Below are 21,414 nucleotides of genomic sequence, written 5' to 3' on the forward strand. Positions count from 1 at the left end.
CCAGCAGGATCCTACCGCTCTCCAGCCCATCCGATTTGACCCCTCACCCCTTATGTTTCAGAAGCTCTGCAGACTGCATCTCTTGCTCCTAGATACAGAAGTTGATACCTGACTGTTCTCAACATTAACTTTTGCATTGCTGAGTGTTTAACGTAAAAGCAGATAAACACCTCAAGGACCTTGAAATCCACATTTCTCTCCATGTCTTCTACCCTCACTACAGGGTTAGAGACTGCTCTTTGTTCACGTGCTTTCTGATTCTTCAAACCTGCCCTTGTGACAGGAGGGCAAAGTCACTGTGAGGAGTGAGAAGTGGTTCTGTGATACCCCAGTACCATCCTGGGCTGTTTGGTGCTGCCCTGTGCAGGAGGGGGTTCCGTCAGAGCTCATCCAGCCCATGCAGGACTCACATCTGGCTCTGCCACTCCTTGGGGAATTTCTGTCACCCCCAGCCTTCTTACATCACCTTCAGCTTGAAAACAAGGAGTGCAGCAATTATGTGTACCCAGCAGAAAAAGGCGCAGGAGTTCATTCTGAATGTTCCCTCAGATGCCCTGGGAGAGAGGTTCAAATCTGTTTTAGATCAGATTTCAGCATTTAAAAAGAAGCACGGAGTACCTAACTCCCAGTCTGTGATGCTCACCTCTCCTTCCTCGCTGCAGAGGAGCCTCAGGCAGCAGTCCAGATCTGTAACTCTGAGGCCGATTGCCAGAGGTGCTATTTAATTCTTTCACTGAGCTGGGATCAAGTTCTCCAGTTAAGCACCCTGTTCCCTTTCTGTAAAACAGACCTGGACGTGATTGCCCACCTCAGAGGTATGGTGCAGAAAGGGATTTGAGATGTGTGAATACGATGGGGTGAACTCCACTTACATTTCTTAAACCGCATTTACTTTGTGTGCACAGAAGTGTACAGCAACAATATTCACTTGTACCCAAATCCTGCCCAAACAGTAAATATCTGCTCACTTATTACAGCTATTAGCGATAATAAATTCTTAATGGTAAACAAAATTGCAAAGCCAACACTGAATTCTCCTCTTGTGTGTCCCTGTAAAGCTCTAGGGAGTTTGACAGTACTTCAGTGCTGTGAATGAACAAAATTTGGCCCATAGCTATTTGAGCTTGTGCTCTAAATGTCTTCCTTGATCTTTTATTAGTTATTTCTCTGAGAGGCAGGCAAATGCTTCAGAAGTAAAAGTGGAAAAATATGAGTGAACAAATAATGGCCAGTGGAGCACAGAGTTCAAGTGTTTGTATGTTGAAGTACAATAACCACTGTGCAGACTGGCATGTCCCAGAAACATTTTGGATAGCACTGCTAAGGCAGGTCACAGCAAACCCTGACAGCTGATCCACTTCTGTTGTGTGCTTTTGTATAATAATGCTGGAATTGGGTACTTCGATTCCATATAAAACAGAGATATGAAGTTTAGGATGATGGACCACATTATAGGGAAAATGAAATGAAAAGAATGCAGACCAGATTTCTGTATCACAGGAATTAAATGCAACAGTTTTCAACTATGGATGCAAGTTTTTCCTCCCAGAAATCTGCTATTAAGAGAGGTAGAACAGGAAAACCTTTCCTTCGAGTGCGAGACAACATTTGATTTCTTTGCCCTTACAGCTCTATGAAAATTAGTTTTTAATATAGTGAGTTAATATCAATGAGTGAAACATCATTTCCCCATCTCTCTTTTAAAAAAGTTTTACATTTTCACCAAGGCCTTCTTAAGGGAAAGCAGAAAAGACTCTATACTGAATATCTGGAGCAGCCCGTAATACATACATGAGAACTGTGATATACACTGGTGCTGGTTTTGATACAGGTGACAGGAGAATGTCTGTTCTAAATGGGATTGCTTAGAGAGACTGGACTAGTTATATTATAGCAGGCACTGCAAGTTTTGTGGAAGAAAATTTTCAGATTCTTTTCACTACAGATAAGCGAAGTGTCTTCCTAGTTTATCTGTGTTATTGTCCTCTTTGAAAGGAAAAAACATGAGATATTAAATATTTCCTTTCTCATCCGCATAGTACAACCTGTAGGATATGGTCCATGTTAGGAAAACAGTCATTAGCACAAAAAATTGATGAGAGTATTTCTAAGACAAAAACAGAACAGGAAGTTCCAGGTTTTATTTTGCATGTCTTGCAATCCAAGAGTATCAGTCTCACCATTTATGCGCTGTCTGGCTTTTCACTGCTGATAATTCCTTAAGAGTACACAGAGGCAGAGTTAAATAAAGGTCAAAGTAATTCCAAATAATGAGATTTGCCTTTAGCATTGCTTTTCTAGCTCCAAAATAAAACCTCCTCACGAAAAAGCCTTATTAACACCAAAGACAATCATTTGTGATACAGAAAGAAAATTCTTCAGCCTGTTCTTATTGAAAGCAATAATACATGACACTAACTGGATGCATATTACTATTTCTGTCACGTTAACAGAACCAGACAGACCTTTCAACTGACCTGGTGTGGAAGTTCCTCAATTCTTATTTAACTAACAGATGCATTAAACAAAATAAGAATTGTGTTTCTTTCCTCCCTTCCTCCCTTCTTCTCCTTTTCTTCCCCTTTCTTCCTCCCTTCTCTCTCTTCTTCCCTTCCTTGCTTCCTTTCCTTCCTTTCCTTCCTCCCTCTTTTATTTTTTCCTCCTTCCTTTTCTTTTTTAATTCTGCAGACTATGAAATAGATGTCCTAGATGTTATGTCTGCATACCATTCCATGAAAATGAGTAAGAAATTGCTGCAGCATGCTTTAAAAATATATATCTGTGTTTGCCCTTTGTACATCATATGCAAACAAGAAAATCCATGCTTAAACAAGAATATTTGCTTTCTGTATCCATTAGTCACTGTTCAGTGCTCTCCTCCTGTTGTGCCGTGCAGCGAGCAGGGCTGACATCACCTGACTTACCCAGTCAATCACACAGTCCAAAAATTCACTGGCATACATCACAGATGATCAGATGGCTAAAAATGACTCAGAAGTAATGGATTATATAGATTGCCTTGCAGAACTGCTAACTGAGATAAGGGCCAGATTCATTAGGAGCATTTACTTGTTGGTGATGAAAAATCAGCTGGGGATTTTTGTGTTTTAAAATCATTGTGCCTGCGGGAAGCTTCCTCAGCTGTTGCATGTGTGTCATAGCAGGCTGGATCTATATTCTCTTAGTTTTTCCTCATTTGATTAGTTTATGGCTCATTTGCTTCTTTTGGCCTGTCTGCTTGGAACAGGCTCTTTGCCTCCCCCTTTCCCGTGAGATGAGGATTTGCAGCCCAGCAGCCCCAGACCACCTGTCCTGAAGCTGTCTCTTCAGGTTGCCAGAAGTCTAAATACATTTTTTCCAAGAGATTTCACTGTGAGCAGTCTGAATTTAGAATTTTCTGACACACAAATGCACACCATGCCCAGGCTTTGTAAAATATCCCCCCCCCCCCCACCCCCAAAATCCAGTCTTTTAACACTGAGTTATACAGCTTGAGACACTGCAATAAAACACCTGAACACTATTCAATGCCTCATTGCTCTCCTTGGTCACGAGACCTCCAGGGAACGCAACGTTGTTCTGAACACAACTTCTCCTTCAAGTCACACGTGTCAGCTCATTTTCTCCCTCCTTAGCTATTTCCACAGTGACGATGTCCTCATTTCCTCCTCATTTCTGCAAAGTGGATCTCTCTGCTCTTCTCTCTCACTTGAGCTCTCTTGAGGTCTCGAAGCCCGTCTCAGTTACCATTTGTTGGGGGTGTTGTGGTTTAACCCAGCAGGCAGCTCAGCACCACACAGCCATTCACTGACTCATCCCAGTGGGATGAGAGAAAGAATAAAAAATAAAAAATAAAAAAAAAAAGGAAAAAATGCAAGAACTCATGGGTTGAGATAAGGACAGTTTAATAAGAAAGTGGGAAAAAAAAAAAAGAATGAAAAAAGTAAGTAAGTGATGTACAATGCAACTGCTCACCACCTGCTGACCAATGCCCAGTCAGTTCCCAATTGATGGCCACTCCCTCAGTTTTACTGTGCAGCATGACACCACATGGTATGGAATGTGCCTTTGGCCTGTTGGGGTCAGCCATGCTGGTTCTGTCCACTCCCAGCTCCTTGTGCACCCTCATCTCCCCACTGGTTGGGCAGCACGAGGAGCTGAAATGTCCTTGGATGTATGCAGAGCTGTTCAGCAATAACTAAACATTGGTGTGTTGTCAACATTATTCCCTTCCTAAATCCAAAACAGTGCTGTACCAGCTACTAGGAAGAAAATTAACTCTATGTCAGCTGAAACCAGGACATGGAGACTTCTTTAATTTGCTTCTGGAAGTGATGAATTTCCCACCAGAACAGTCAGTCAGTGTCTAGTTAGTGAGGAAATCCCACTAAAAAAAAGTAAACACCCTGAACCTTGGCCTTCTATGTTTAAGGAAACATCTCTTAAATGGGCAGTCTCCAAAGTCCAACAGCCCTTCTCTGCTGGCCCTAGCCAGGTGACCTTCTTGCCATCTCCTGGGGTTTTGATTCCGTACAAAGTAGCTCACAGAGAACACATAACATCCACAGAGAATGCTGCCAAGAATTCCGGTGATTCTTCAGCTTTGGTAACTTCAGTGCACTGCTCAGTGCTTCAGTCAGAGTGTTTTAAGCAGTTGATTAAGATCAACTTTGAGACTGGCTGAAGTACAGATTTGTTTGAAATGCAGTTTTTCTAAGGAGGAATAGCAGCAGTTTTCAAATTTTAATCCCAGGGTTAGCTTTCATTGAAGTCGATGTGAATGTGGCTTTGAATCTGCCCTTGCTCCTCCCATGGCAAACACATGCCAGAAGCAGCTCAGGTTGGATTTGATGTGACATTTGTTTTTCTTCATTTACCTGTAACAGGACCAGCTGGTCTAACTGGCTCGGTTTGCCCGTGACTGCCAATATTTCCTCTGCAAAATGAAATAAGACAAGCAACACCCTTGCAACTTCCTACTGGCAACCATGGTCACCAAACTCCTGCTAATTGGGTATGTTCCAGATTTGTTTGTTACACATGTAGCACTTTTATTCAAAATTCTGACAGAATCAGCTACATTTACTGAGCATGTGCAGTTCTCACTCCAGCCTCAGCCTTGAGCAAGCTGCTAAATAGAAACTGAGAATCATATAATATCTTAAGTTGGAAGGAACCCACAAGGATCATCGAGTCCAACTCCTGGCTCTAGACAGGACCACTCAAAATCAAAATCAATCAGTACATCCCACATACAGAGAAGCAAGTGGCATAGAAATGGATGACATTCCCCAGCAATCTTAACTTTGTCACATCACATACACTACCTTGTTTTTTTTCTCAAGTCAACAGCCATAACTATTTCAAAGAAATGCCTTGGTAGCCTTTGATATTCCCTACAGGTTTTTCCTTGTCATAGGCAATCCAAAAGCAGCACTCTCCAAGAAATAAGAAGCCCGGTTTTCTGCAAAACCAGAATTCTTGATCTTTGCCAGGAGAATAGAGTATAACTGTAAGTCTCTATTCCAGAACAAATTGCAGCTAGCGTGACTAGAAGGTAATAGATAAAAGAAACTTATTTTCTGTATTAATTTTAAATCTACATCTACATGTCTTTAAATCTTCCTTTGCTAGCATTTGCACAGTGTAAGAAGTAAGTAAAAACAATGTGAGCTATGTCTTACTCTTGTCAGATTCAGTTTCTGGAAAAATTTGTGAGAGATCATGGTTCATCAAAAATAAAAGGTGAGAAGAGACTCGGATTCTCTTGGATGCCAGCCAGCGGATATCAGCTGGTTCTCTTTGGACAACTTACTCATAGAAGCCACTTCCTTCTTGCAGTAGGTACACGGAGGTAATCACACAGGGTAACACACCTCTTCTGAAGGATGGTCTGTGGTTCAGCACTGTAACTTCAAGTGCTGCATGGAAGCATTAATTCATAGTGCCACCTACAGAATCGGCACTTCCACTTAATACAGAATTAACAGCACAACACATGGATTGCCTCTGTTTTCTTTCTCTTTTAGGACCTTTAGGTTCATTTAACAGTCTGAAGAAACTGTGAGACAAAGGACTGAAACTTTAAGTTTTAATTAAAAAAAGACTGTTAAGAGAGAAATGATACAGTGGACTTGGGTATTATTAACCATCTTCCTTTAACCTAGCCTGTGTCGAGAACTTTCCCAGCCTGGAAAATAGAAGAAAATCAAACACAGATTGAAAGTGGAAAGAGAAAAGATGCAAGAATAAAGGGATGGCTCTTCAAGTGAGGACAACAGACACAGGAAAACATAAGCCTAAAGTATGGATTTATTTTCCAAACTGAAGGTAATCTCTCATTTTAAAAATAAAGATATAATGGAAATACTGTGTTGTTTTCAAACAAAAAATTACATCTTCTGAGAAGGAATCCTCTTTGTACTGATTGCTAAGTATGTGTAAAGATATGGTATGTGTATTTGAAGTGCTACAATCCAAAGGGCATTCAGGACAAAAAGCTTCAGGGACTGAGCTAGTTCATGAAGCAGCTTGAGCTGACATTAGTTCATATAAAAGTTGTAGTGAAGAAGCCTATCCAAACAGCATATTAGTATGAAGACTGACTTTTGCTTACTGTCCTTAAGCCTACTACAAAAACAAACAAACGAATATACAAAATACCACAAAACAATCAAAATAAGTAAAGGAATAGATTGGACAGCAATGAGAGACACTTCACATGTCTCCAGATCCTTTCACTATCAATTTATGTTTTCAAAGATGAAGATTCCCACGGCCACTGCTAGAAAGTAGAAACAAAAAGTCACGATCCATCAGCTTAGTCTGAGAAACTTGCTGACATCACAAACAGGATGGTTGAATTTATTCCTTATGTGACCAGCTATTATTGTGTCAAATGGGAAAGAGATGTGGTTCTTCGAGAGATAGGCTAATGCCCATCTCATTTTGAAGCATGTTCTCACCAAGATTCTGTTTTCAGTGACGACTTACACAGGTAGTAGCACAGTAGCAAGAAAATAGAAATGAGGTAGAATGAGGTTACAAAATTTTCTTGTTCCAGGCCAAGCTAGGCTTTGAAAAAGGATAAACTCTGGTTTAGCTCTGTTTTATTTTTTTCTTCTTTCCCCCATCTATATTTCCACACTGCATGCCACATCCTGAAGTTAATCCTCTTCTTATTTTTGAAGAGTTGCATCTATCCATTCCAAGGACATTTCTCAGCCTTTAGCATCTATGAATCTATGGAGCCCTGGGAAAACTAATTTAAACACCTCTAAAGAGGATTAGGTGAAAACAATTAAATGTGGAGTCATAGAATACCAGAGTTTGAGAGTCAGTGTTCTGCCAAATGCTAGTATTGGAGAACATTTTAAAGTGATTGTGGGAACTCTAGCAGATGAATTAATCAGTGTATGACTCCTTCTCCCATAGAGAGTAGCACTTGAGTCTGAAATTATTTAAAACTGGTGGAATAGAGGAGATGTTATCAGTCTGACTGTCATTATGTTCAATTTGGGGAATCTTACTGGTCCCTAAGGAAAGAATAATCATATTTCTTGACTTGCTGTGCTGGTAAGAGGTGGTATATTTGAATTACAGGGAACAAGTGTTGTAATGGATAGATAGCAGGGAAAAGGAAAAGCTTCCTTAATTACCATTCCACTTTCTATAGTGGGTATTTCTATAAGCTGGGCAGAAAATTTCTGAAATAAGAAACAAAGACCGAAGAACTGGGAGAGATAACTTTCTGGTTGCCTCTGTGAGTAACTACAAGCTGTATTTCTACCAGGCTCATCAATTCTGGGTCCTTTTAAGTGTGGTCTTTATAATGATAAATGTCAAAATCTGTTCCTTTGGGTAGAATTGCTTGGTTTAATACACAACAAAGTATAGTATCAGAACAGAGAAGGAAAGGCTGAATTAAAAATATCTTTTATTGCTACAACACAGAGTGAAGTTGTGTACCTTTTCTGATGTTTGCCCTTTAGTTCTGATGCTCTTAAAGTTTATGCTGGGCTAAAATGATAAATGGGATATAGATACTGCAAAATGGAAATGCTGCTTTTCAGTTTGCACAATATGAGCAGCCAGACCGTGGAAGTGATTCCAGATTTAAATGTACTTTCTGATGTTTCTTCTTGCCCAGTAAGACTTACTGGAGTAAGTCCAGAGGAGGGCCACAGTGATTATCAAATGGCTGGAGTACCTCTTCCATGAAGAGAGAGAGAGGTGGGATCATTCAGCCTGGAGAAAAGAAGGCTGCAAGATGTTACAGTAGCCTTCCAGTACCTTAAGGGAGCCTACAGGAAAGGTGAGGACTTTTACAAGAGGTTGTGGTGATAGGGCAAGGAATAATGGCTTTAAATTAAAAGTGGGTAGATTTAGATTAAATATTAGGAAGAAAATCTTTACCATGGATGCGGTGAAGCACTGGCACAGGCTGCCCAGAGAAACTGTGCATGTCCCATCCCCAGAGGTGTTCAAGATCAGGTTTGATGGGGCTTTGAGCAACCTGGTCTGGAGGAAGGTATATGTGCCCACTGTATGGAGGTTAGAATTAAACTGTCTTTGAGGTCTGCACTGTTTCCCAACTGATATCCCATGCCTTGCTTGCCCATCCTGTTTGCAGTGCTTCTGGGAGAGATGGAAAGGCCAAGGTCATTCCCATTGGAAAACTGTAGAGACTGAGTTGTCATGAGCAGAGTGATTCAAGTCAACAACTTAAGTCTGAATATGAACATCAGCAATCGTACAGGTGTAGATGTAAAACAGGAGTTACTTAACTATATTTGCCTATGGGGCTCAGTTTTTTCAGATCACATCATGTTAGAACTTACCAATCAACATCAGCAGAATTGCATCCTACTCAAAATTCATCAGTAGATGATATTTCTTTGTGGGTCAAAGAATTACTCATGCAGTTGCTTTCTGTTTAGATCTCTTGCTCATGCTAGGGAAGTTAGAAGGGATCTCCCTGAGAGAGATCCTGACTGCTTTTTCCCTTCGAAGGAGACTGCTCTAACTCCCAGACTTTAAGCTCAGCTGCAGAAATTACTTTCCATCCCTCCCTGCAGCTGCGTGCCTCTCTATAGGAAAGTGCTGCAGCTTAATTGGATCAAACCCTGGAGCATGAAAGTAAGAGTGGTTTTCATGCTAAATAATCAGATCATTAAAATGGAGAGGAAGAGTCTTGAGTTTTCTGGGGTTTTTTTTGTTGTTTGTTTGTTTGTTTTTCCCACAAAGTTTATGCATTTTACTCAGGAACTGAGTACAAATGCATAATAACGTTACATAAACTAAAAACTCTAAGGTGCAAAGATCAGCACTCCTAAGTTAACACCCATGAAAATTTGGAATAATGATGTAAGGGAAATTTAAACATACATCATGTAAGAATGGAATGCCCTGGTATGACAAAGATGGCCACAGTTTTGACTGAGGAAGCTTGGGCTCAAGTCTTCTTTCTGTTTGGACCAGAACACAGTTGCAGTGAAGATCAACCGCATCCTTCAGAAATGTTTTAAATGCCAGAACTGGAGTGGATTTTTTCATCTGTTCTGGTGAAGCTGGTCCAATTTGCATCAGTACCTGAATATGTCTGGGGCCAGAGAACAGACAAGAATATCCTTTTTAACTTTTTAAATATAATCTATAGGACTCCATACTCTGAAAGAAAGAGAACAAAATAGTGTATTCAGCCCATATTTCATAGTATCTCTCTCTATTTATATGGCTAAACATCCCATAACAACCATCTTTACAAAGTTGACTCTCAGTTTCCCATTATTTGGTGTCAATTTCAGTCAGTAAAACGAGTTGGATAGGTTGGTGGAATTAATGTAATTGTGCCCCAAGCTTCTGGTGTGTTCTAGCTTCCAAAGGTTCTGAGATGTGAGAGTATTTGTGAAAGGAAAGTGATTCTAAAAGAATTATCTCTCCTTTGTTTCAAAAACAAAATTAAACCTCAACTATTGCTCAGTTACTTTCATATTCATGAAACCTGAAATATTTTGTTAAAAAAATGCTATTTCCAAAATGCTGAAATTACCAAAATGTTTTCCTTCTTTCACAGGAAAAGATAGCATTCAGTGGGAAGGAAATATGAAGAATATTTTTCCCCCTAAATCTGCCTTCCCATCATAGGAAAAATAGAGTCAGCATAGGGAGATTAATATAATACACTGCAAATTGCTAACAGCAAACCACGGACACCTTCCCTCCATGCACCCTTCTCCTACCTCTTACCCTCAAGCAGCTCAGGGCAATGAGGAATGGGGGCTGTGGTCTGCCCATAATGCCTCATCTCTTCCACTCCTCAATCCTTCTGCCATCCCTCCCACGGGATTACATCATTCCCAAACTGATCCCATGTGGGCTTTCCACAGGCCGCAGATCTCCCAACACTGCTCCAACACAACTCCATCCCACAGGGCCCACCCTTCAGGCACTGCTCCAGCACAGCCCCACAGGCTGCAGCTCCCCCAGCCCTCCTGCCCTACCACGAACTCCTCTTATTTACCTTCAGCTTTTCTTTTATGAGCTTCTTTTCAAAGAACATATCTCCACTGTGGCTGAGCTGACCAGTGGCACGCTAAATCCGGTAAGAGCAGACCCAGCACATAAGTTAATGGATAATTTGCATTATCTACCTCTCAAAACACTGTGTTGATAAGCAGTGGGGAAATGTCCATTAGTCATCTGTCAGCAGCAGCAGGAGAAATGCAAGTTTTTGGTTTTTTTTTCTCTATTTTTTTTTATTTTTTTCCTATTGGATATTTAGCAATTTGAGGACATGAACATCAGTTTACAGACTTCACCCCTATGGACCCACCCAAACTCCTGGCTAGATCCCATCACCCATGGCACAGTGCAATCTTCCCCTTTGTGCATGAGAATCACTGAGTTTCTTGTGCTCACGACCTCTCTGGTCTGTCTATACTTACACCTGCAAATACCCTTGAGCTGCAGATACTTCTCAGGATATTTTCCACAATGGAGCCGTCAGAAACATTCATAAATGACATATTTCTTTTGTGACTCAACCCTCGATCAATCCCGCACAGACAAGATTGAGGTAAAGCGGCACTGAGTGCAATCACATGCTCTGTCCAGACTGCATGTTTACTAGGAACAGAGATTTCTGCAGAGGTAATTCACTGAGTTCATGAGGAAAAGAAAATATGATCAAAGTGTTCAACTAAGGTATTTTTTCCACTTAGAATGTCAAGCTGAGACATTTTTTGAAAATGGCCCTTTTGTGCAGAAGTCGTCATTTTCTACAGGCAGAGTAGCGATTCTTGTTAGTAGCAGACCTTACTGTTATTTAACATGGATGTTCTCCTCATGTTCCTGAGAGGGCTCGCAGAAATGTGAGCATCTGCGTGGGATGTTTCTGAGTGGGATGGAACATATCCTGTGTTTCCTGAGCAGTGTCACTGAGACACAGTGAAAAAAATACTGCTCTAAGGGGAAGTTTAGACTATGAAGCACTGCCTGAGCCCAGACCTTGCCTGGCTGCTGGGTTTCCAAACTACTCTTAAAAACGTTCCCCGATGGTGATTCTCCCTAGACAGCCCATTCTAATGGTTAACTAGAGTTAGGCATTTCTTACCTTGTGGCAACATAGACCTCTTCTCAACCAGGGTTGTTCTAGTGCCCTCTCCATGGTGCCCATGGGTGTATCCTCCTTCCTATCTGCTCCAGGCATGGTGGAGCAGCTCTTGGTGCTGACACTCAAGACATGGTGCTCAGCCAATCCCTGAACAGCTGTAACTTAATAATACATAGAATCATAGAATTGATTGGAATTGCTCAGGTTGAAAAAGACCTTAAAGATCATCAAGTCCAACCACAACCTGATCATACTCCCCTAACTCTAACAACCCTCCACTAAATCATGTCCCTGAACACCACATCCAAACGCTTTTTAAACACATCCAGGGATGGTAACTCAACCATCTCCCTGGGCAGCCTATTCCTGTGCTTAACCACCCGTTCTGTAAAGAAGTTTTTCCTGATATCCAACCTAAACTTACCCTGGTGCAACTTGAGGCCATCTCCCCTCATCCTATCACCTGTCAGCAGTGAGAAGAGACCAGCCCCGCTCTCGCTGTAAGCACCTTTCAGGTCTTGGAAGAGAGCAATAAGGTCTCCCCTCAGCCTCCTTTTCCCCAGACTAAACAGCCCCAGTTCCTTCAGTCTCTCCTCGTAGGGCATATTCTCCAAGCCCTTCGCCAGCCTTGTTGCCCTTCTTTGGACCTGCTCCAGCACCTCCATGTCCTTTCTGTACTGAGGTGCCCAAAACTGAACACAGTACTCCTGGTGGAGCTTCACCAATGCCGAGTACAGGGGCAGGATTGCTTTCCTAGTCCTGCTCACCACACCATTCCTGATACAAGCCAGGATGCCATTGGCCTTCTTGGCCACCTGGGCACACTGCTGGCTCATATTCAGCTGACTGTTCATCAGTACACCAAGGTCCCTTTCCATCAGGCAGCTTTTCAGCCACTCTTCCCCAAGTCTGTAGGGTTGCCAGAGGTTGTTGTGACCAAAATGCAGGACCCAACACTTGGTCCTTTTGAAACTCATACAGTTTGCCTTGGCCCATCAATCCAGTCTGTCCAGATAAGGCTTTTAAATCAAGACTTCAAAGAACCCACACTACCCATCCGAACAAAATAGTCCTTGTAATTGCTCAGTTGCTGTGAGCTCTGTCACATCACTCCTGCATGGATGACTAAAGAGGAAATAAGGAAAAAATCTATATACATCAGAACATACTTATCCTCTAACGTAAGTTCGAGCTTGCTTTGATTTCCAGCCCATGACTAGGTGCTCATGTTAGGTCAAGGTGCATTAGCACTATTTTTAACTGTGATGCTTTGCTGTTTCTGCTGTTGTGAGGGAACAATCTGTGGGTTTCATGGCAGACTCTCACTCCTGGGGGCTGAGCTCACCTTGTTGCAGACATGACTAATGAAAGGCTTGTCAATGACTGCAAGGCTTTACCTCCGTCCCTTTCTCAGTTACTCATTGTCTTTAAACTTGACCCTCAAAGGAAACTATTTGCGTCCCATAAATTGCCAATAAACACAGTTTTAGGTAGACATCAAAAATTACCTTTTGCAATATTTTATTAGTGAAATATGATTAATTAAGTTTCAGTTCTTTTCTTTCCAATACTTATGAACTGAAATTTAAATAATTATAGCCTTTTCAGAACATTCCTCAGAAAGATCTATTAAGTATAAAGTTGAATTTTTGATGCTTCATTTAGCATACTGCAAAGAAGGAAGAGAAATATATTAAAATATTTTATACTTGAGCTTTAGAAATAAAAAGAGAAATCAAGAATTCTGATCACTAATTAAGTTCACATTTAACATAAATAAAACACGCAGGGCTGTAGGAAATTTTGACAATAAAAGGCCTGCAGAGAACTGTACATTTTGTGCTATAATTATATTGATGTTTTTGTATTAGTATAATTATTAACTTGTCAATACACATGAAAAGCCCTGCTAAGTGCTCTGAAGCTGATAGTGGCTGTGTATGTATGTCTGTGTGTACGTAAAGCTGTGAAGAGTTGTAAAAATATTGAACCAGCTCCTGACTGCACATAATCTTTTATCTGTCAGCCACTTTGAGGCAGCTACTGCAGCCTGAATGTCTATCTGCTGCCATGTGTCTATCGGCAGTTCAACAGAGGTCAGGCTTGAGGAGAGCCTCACTAAACATGTGTGGCTGCTACCCTTCAGGTCACAGGGCTTCCACTGAAATCACCTCCTATACGCGGGCATGTCAAATACAGATTTCAAGCCCGGAGCCTAATACAGACATTGAACACTAGAGTACTTTTCAGTTATTGAATCGACTCACAGCCCTCTACCCATCAGCTGCAGCTACTGTATCTCCTGTGAGATTCTGCCCTGTTGATTTTGGCTGCAGGAAAGGAAGAAGAGGGAACGAGGCCAAAAGAGCAAAGACTGACGTCGCTTACCATTCCTTGTTTTTGCAAAACATATGTAATTGTGAACAAGTGAAGCCTGGGGACTGCAGAAATGGCTTAGTCATAGCCAAGCGGGCCGCCAAGGTTGCCCTGATTCAGCCTAGGTAGGAACTGAGTCCAGGGTGTCTCATGTGTTGCTGTTCAACAATCTCTGTCTTTCTTGTTGTTGATTTCTGTTAGTGCAGAAATGTTTATTATGGATTCTGGGACAAGACATACCACCATTTTCAGAACAGACTAACAGTCATTTCAAAAAAATCATGCTTGGCCATATTTCTATTCATATTTAGATGACAGTATTAAACTTCTCACTGATGTTGAGAATAACAATGTGCATTTACAAAGATGCAATGACATGAATTAGGAATGAGGAATACTTTAACTGCACTACTTGAATAGTGCTGATCAATTATTTGAACTGAAGTTAAAGGCTAACCGGAGTCTGGAGATTAATTTGGAACTGGTCTATGTATTGTATTTTCAGGTGCACTTATGCATTTAAAGTGTGAATAAACATAGGCCAATAAAGCAGAGGCCTGGAGAAGACATCTCTGCAATATTATAATATTGGCATTATGCTTTCAGTAGGAGGCTCCCTTAGGGTGTATGCAAACCTAGTGGGATTTAATTGAAGAGTTTGTGCATTCAAGTGGAGCCAGGTTTCATTTACCCAGCTGCAGAAGATATTCCACAGTATGAGGCTTCATTTACAAAAATATCAGTAGGGACTCCCTGTTTGCACACTTGCTCTGTCAATGAATGATAGAGCTTTCTGATGAAGAAGCTGACTAAGTTCTATTGCGTATTGGCCTTTCTGCACAACAGAAGAACAGTGAAGGCATGTAGTGATAGTTAAAGTAAGATGTAGTTCAACAGTTGGTGTTGCTTTAAAAACATCATCATTTCTTGGCAGCTGTGTCTCTATAAGTAATTTGCAAAATAAAATAGACTATGTTAATGAATAGTGTTATTCCATTTCTTTCAGTGCTGGGGGTTGTCCATTACAACCAGCACTTACTTTTACAATTTTTTTTTGTGAAAAAAAAGGGAAAAATTTCAGAAATACTGAAGCAAGCAATGGGAGATGCTGTGCCTACTGCAGAGCATTTGCCTGGTCTGCTTTTCATTTTGGGCCCCGAAATAGCAATTCAGATTATGTCTCAGAAGTAAACCTTTCTGAGAATATGGGAAAAGAGAATCATAGAATCACAAAATGGTTGAGGTTGGAAGAGACCTCTGGGTCCCTCTGCCCAGCAGGGACACCCAGAGCAGGGTGTCCAGGACCACGTCCAGGTGGCTTTGGAAGATCTCCAAGGAGGAGATCCCACAGCCTCTGGGCAGCCTGTGCCATTGCTCCATTACCTGCATAGCACAGAAAGGCTCCTGGTATTCAGAGGGTACCTCCTGGTCGCCAGTTTATGCCCACTGCCTCTTGTCCTGGCACTGGGCTCCACTGAGTAGAGCCTGGCTCCGTTTTCTTTTCCCTCTCCCTTCAGGTATTTATGGACATTGATGGGATCCCCCTGAGCCTCTTCTCCAGGATGAGAAGTACCTCACCTCCTGCTTGCCTATGGCTTCCTGCAAGTCTTCTATCCACCATGCGGGGGCCCTTCCCTGCTTTACTCTGGGGCTTACAGTTTGGTAGGATGAAGATGTGCCTGGAAGACACTGGCTGGGTAAGCTGCAGTTTCAGTGATACAGTAGGCACATGCAAGTTTGCCTGGGATGTGTTTGCCAGCTAAAGGAGTTGGGATTGCCTTTAGGAGTGCACTGTGGCCATACACTGGTGAGTGTGGAGGAACAATCTAGGTTATAGAAGGCACTCAAATTAGTTTTGTTTCATGATAAAAAACATGTAAGTGAATCTCAGCCGATACTATGTATATTTGTGTCATTTAATTGACCTAAAGTCATCTACGATGTGAATCAGCTCCCTAAACAAAGGTTATACAGATAATTGTAGGTACCAGAGGCAACCACATGAAGCTGTCAGGACTCATCATAATAATCTTGCAGCAGCTGGTAGGGAAGAGGTAACATTCTCCTCAAACAGTTCTTACCTGGTTCTTGGAACACTGTATGTATCAACTCTGTCCCTACTGCTGATACAATTATAGGCATAGGACATATCAGCCTGCTGAAGAATGATAGTCATCTCTTACCCCCATTGCATTTATCTGTCCTCTCACAGTATCAATACAGCATAAAGCCCTGATGAGCACAAAAGTCATATATCTGGATATTGCTCATTCCCACATGAACTATGAGCTCATGCATAACGTGCAAAGGTTGCTCTACCCTGCTGCCCTTGTACATGTCAGTCATAAGTCTTCACATACTCCCAGCTCATGACCACTCTGGACTTTATATGAGCACCACAAGTAACTTTATGCCCATAAGGGACATCATTTAAACCTACTGATCAGATATAATACATTAAAAATATCCATACAACTTGACCAGGCGTGATTCATACTTAATGGGGGTGATCAGAGCACCATTTTGGCACAGACCATGTCTTTTAGACATCCACATTTTCAAAACAAGTAATAGTCACAGAAGCATAGAATCATTTGGCCTTTAAAGGTCATCTAGTCCAAATCCCCTGCAACGAACAGGGACATGTACAGCTTGATGAGGTTACTCAGAGCCCCATACAGCCTGGCCTTGAGTGTCTCCAGGGAAGAGGAGGGCATCCACCACATCTCTGGGAAACATGTTCCGGTGTCTCACCACACTTATTGTAAAATCTTGCCTCCTTTAATTTGAAACCAATTCCTCTTTTCTCGTCTCAACAGACCCTACAAAAGAGTCTGTCCCCTTCTTTCTTGCAACCCCCCTTCATATACTGGAAGGACACTCTCAGATCTCCCTGGAGCCTTTTCTCCAGGCTGAAGAGTCCCATCTCTCTCAGCTTGCCCTCGCAGGAGAGGTGTTACATTCCATGGATCATTTTTGTGGCTCTCCTCTGGATGTGCTCCATCAGGTCCACGTCTCTCCTGAACTGAGGACTCCACATCTGGACACAGTACTCCAGGTGAGGTCTCAGCAGCACCAAGTAGAGGGGCAGGATCACCTCCCTCACCCTGCTGGCCACACTTCTTTTGATGCAGCTCAAGATATGGTTGGCCTTCTGGGCTATGAGGCCTCACTGCTGGCTCATGACCAGCTTGCAATCCACCAGTACCTCCAAGTCCTTTTTGTCAGGGCTGTGCTCTATTCGTACATCCCCCAGCTTGTACTGATAGTGGGTGTTGCCTCAACCCAGGTGCAAGACCTTGCACTTGGATATGTTGAACCTCATGAGGTTCTCCTGGGCCCACTGCTACAGCTTGCCTAGGTCGAATTAATGTTAAGCTCTCATTGCTTCAGAAGCAGCATGAACCTGAATACTTCAGCTCTCTCAGGCAGCGGTATCATTTACTGCTACACAACTGGCACAGAAGTGCCAGCTATCCACTGCTGCTTCTCTCAGGCTAGGTTGAGAAGCAGGTCCTGATCCCAGTACTCCTTCAGCTGCATGTAGTCATTGGTCTGCTGTGGGTGGTAGTGATGATCCATGGCGACAGCCTGTCCATCTGGTTGTCCATCTGTCCATCCATCCATCCATCCACTCATCCATTCATTGATCTGCACACCCTTCCTGTCTTTCCTGTCTTACCCTGTCCCAGAACTGCCCACTGTTCTTGGTCTGTGGCTGCTCACCCCAAGCAGGCAGCAGTGTGAGCAAAAGAACTGAGGAAGACTGATTTTGCACAGTTCTGTGGTAATTACTAATGCATGAGATGCCAGCCTCCCCATCACCTTAGTTAGGGCACCAGCAAAGTCTCCCTATTCTACCAAACTAGCTCTTTTATCAAGTCTTTTTGTCCATTCCATTTCTGTTTTTCTGAACTAGCATCTCCCTTGAAAAACAGGCTAATAAAGTGCTATTGCTGTAACATGCAAATCTCCTAGATGGGTCTTTAGAGGTAAAAATCTAGCTTAAGACCTTTTCTCCCTTTTTGTTCAAATAAGTGACTTTGATGGCATTCTCTGCTTCCCAACATGACAGAAGTATGGGCAGCTTATTGTTCTAAATGTGTTTGCTATGGATTATTGCGCATTTGTTATTGAGATTTATTGGAGAGAGACACCTCATGTTACCTCTGCTCATTCATCCCTCTATTCAAAATTCTGCTCATGGCATGAACTCTAAAAAAATTGGGCCTTTTAATCTTGGAAATTAGAACAATTTCTCTTTGGTGAAGGAATTGGTGAAGGTGCTTTGAAACCACATTCTTGTTTTTGTAGGAGTGGCAAATGGGAGATAAGGTGTAAGTCATTCCACAAACATATGTTGCTAGCAGTTGGTAGTATCTCCACTTTCAAGTCCCCAGAATCCAGTCCAGTTTCATGAATCCTCTTGGATTCATGTGACCTGTGCTTTCTTTTCTCCTCTCTTCTAGCACCTTCTGCCTCAATACTTGTTTTATAAGATGTTACTTAGAGGTGAATTAATGGAAGTTTCCCAGCTGGTATCAGAGCTCAGTAGCCACAGTCCTGTAGCACCATTTGAAACATCTCCTCCATTAGAGGAAGCATATCCCTCATGCTCCTGTGCTGATGTGTTAGCATAGAAGTCAGATAAACAACAGATGTTTGGGCACTCAAAGCACTTGTAGAGCAGAGAAAGCTGCTATTCCGGAGGCTAGTCCATAGCATTAAGCAGGTCAGTGCTTTAGGGTGGCAGAGTGTTGTGGTTTAAACTGGCAGGTGGCTCAGCACCACACAGTTGTTCACTCCCTTCCTTCCATTCCCAGTGGGATGGGAGGAAAGAAACAGAGAAAAAAAAAAAAAAAGAGTAGAATTTATAGGTTGAGATAAAACTATTTACTAAGATAGAGAAAAGGAAAAGGATAATAGTTATGACAACATACATATATAGAATCATAGAATCATGGTATCATAGAATTGCTCAGGTTGGAAAAGACCTTAAAGATCATCAAGTCCAACCACAACCTGACCATACTACGCTAATTCTAACAACCCTCCACTAAATCATGTCCCTGAACACCACATCCAAACGCTTTTTAAACACATCCAGGGATGGTGATTCAACCATCTCCCTGGGCAGCCTATTCCTGTGCTTAACCACCCGTTCTGTAAAGAAGTTTTTCCTGATATCCAACCTAAACTTATCCTGGTGCAACTTGAGGCTATCTCCCCTCATCCTGTCACCTGTCACCAGTGAGAAGAGACCAGCCCCGCTCTCGCTGTAAGCACCTTTCAGGTCTTGGAAGAGAGCAATAAGGTCTCCCCTCAGCCTCCTTTTCCCCAGACTAAACAGCCCCAGTTCCTTCAGTCTCTCCTCGTAGGGCATATTCTCCAAGCCCTTCACCAGCCTTGTTGCCCTTCTTTGGACCTGCTCCAGTACCTCCATGTCCTTCCTGTACCGAGGTGCCCAAAACTGAACACAGTACTCTTGGTGGAGCCTCACCAATGCCGAGTACAGAGGCAGGATTACTTTCCTAGTCCTGCTCACCACACCATTCCTGATACAAGCCAGGATGCTATTGGCCTTCTTGGTCAATATATATAGTGAGTGATGCACAAGCAATTGCTCAGCTTCTGCCAAGTGATGCCCAGCTAGTCCCCTGCGAGCAGAAGGGAGTGAGATGAAATCCCATCCCCTTCGAAACTTCCCTTCTGCATGATGTCATATGAAATAGAATATCCCCCTGGCCAGGTCAAGTCAGCTCTCTTAATTCTGTCCCCTCCCAGCTCCTTGGCCCCCACATGAGATCTTCACTGAAAAAATGGAATGGCCTTGGCTCTGCACAGCACTGCTTAGCAGCATCTATAAACATTGGTGTGTGTTATCAACACTGTTTTTCTCCTAGAACCAAAACATAGCATCATAACAGACCTTGAAGAAAACATTTCCATTCCAGGTGAAACTAAGACACTGGGGCTTTCTGCCTTCCTTGCTCTTTGTAGTCAGAGCTCTCCTTCCTCTTCCTGCAAGCTTCCCAGCACAGAGCAAAACTGGAACAAACGCAAAGAGGAGCAGCTTGTGCTGCAGTGACTAATGGGACTGACCCCAGCCTTCAGCTGCTGGCTGAATTTCTTTATATTCTGTCAAGAGGTATTTTACATGTTTATAGCAAGCCAGTGAACTGTTAAAGCTAACCCTTGGGACTTTTCATGCTGGACTGTATATACCACATGGGGCAGAGCTCTTCTTTCACCTGATATACTCCTCCTCAGATGTGTGGCATCTGCATAACACATGGTTGTGAGTGGCAGGATGATGGCAGTGCCTCCCTCTTGCTCTTCTTAGATCCTTGCCAAAATAGATTGCTGATTGCTGGTGGTAGCTGGTTGGCTTTATTTTTAATGATTCCATGTGAAAAACAGATACAGGTGGAAAGTGCTTTGCAGAAAGCACCAAGCACAAAGGGGAAAAAATAGCATCTCTCCCTGGTTGCAGGGATTTTTGCTGTGATTCATTGTGCTGCTGCTGGACTAGCAGCTCTCTACTGTTTTTCTTTAGCTGCTGCAGGCAAAAGTCAGACCAATCTGTTTCAGGTGTTTGTTTCATTGCTTGTATTCTGCACTCTGTCAGTCACAAAGGCAAGGGACATTCAACCAGAGACAAACAGATGATGGCAATTCGTGGTGTGCCAGATGGGCATGCGTGATTCAATAGTGAGTGAAACTGCTACCTAGAAAGGCTATCAAACAGCAAAATAGCTACGTTTGCCATATGATTGCTTTCTCTCAGATCTCTGCCACCCAAAAATATCCACAAGTATGACATCATTTGCATTTTGGAGCACTTCTCTGCCCAACAACTTTCCATGTTCCCCATGAACATTTCTCGAAGACTGGCACATGTGTTATCTTCCTGACTGAGGCCTGGGTGAAAACTCACAAGGATTTTGGCACGTGTGAATGATAACTCTTGATAAAATGTTTTCTCCAGAAAATCTCATCTACCAAGGGAAAATTAAATGTCTCCCTTTGTTGCAAGCATTTATGAAGGTAAACCGACCATCCAGCTTCAAAACACCTGTGAACTTCGGCAAAATGAATTTCAGTCCTATTATGTAAAATGTAAGTTGTCTTATTTCCAATGTGGATATAATGGGCTTAATTTGCCCTTCACACTTTTGTACAAGAACAAACCCAGAGAGATTGCCCCCGGGTGACACTTGTGAAAAGGTAAGAGATCTATGCCCTATAAGTTGGAGTCAATGGGCTGTTGTCATCTTAACGCTTCAAACAGTTGCTATGCTCAGATGCCATAGACTGGTAGGGCACAGTTCTCAAGTTCTTTTACCATTATGGCTGCATAGCATTCACTGGGTCTTACTCCAGCACTTCTCCAGCCCAAGGAGATGACAGGAAAGTGTGGTGGC

At 42.4% G+C, this 21,414-nt stretch overlaps 1 long non-coding RNA gene across 1 annotated transcript in view; it reads left to right on the top strand.

The window, feature by feature from the left end:
- Nucleotides 1-21,414, top strand: part of LOC112531587 — a 55,568-nt gene that overhangs the window by 25,623 nt on the left and 8,531 nt on the right. Inside the window, exons 4-8 of the long non-coding RNA XR_003073473.2 lie at nt 4,887-5,014; nt 5,420-5,512; nt 6,168-6,330; nt 8,150-8,314; nt 15,508-15,687. This is a non-coding gene — a long non-coding RNA (uncharacterized LOC112531587). The remainder of the gene's footprint in view (nt 1-4,886; nt 5,015-5,419; nt 5,513-6,167; nt 6,331-8,149; nt 8,315-15,507; nt 15,688-21,414) is intronic.

Source organism: Gallus gallus, chromosome 1 (assembly GCF_016699485.2).
Source record: "Gallus gallus isolate bGalGal1 chromosome 1, bGalGal1.mat.broiler.GRCg7b, whole genome shotgun sequence".
In the NCBI taxonomy this organism is placed as follows: domain Eukaryota; kingdom Metazoa; phylum Chordata; class Aves; order Galliformes; family Phasianidae; genus Gallus; species Gallus gallus.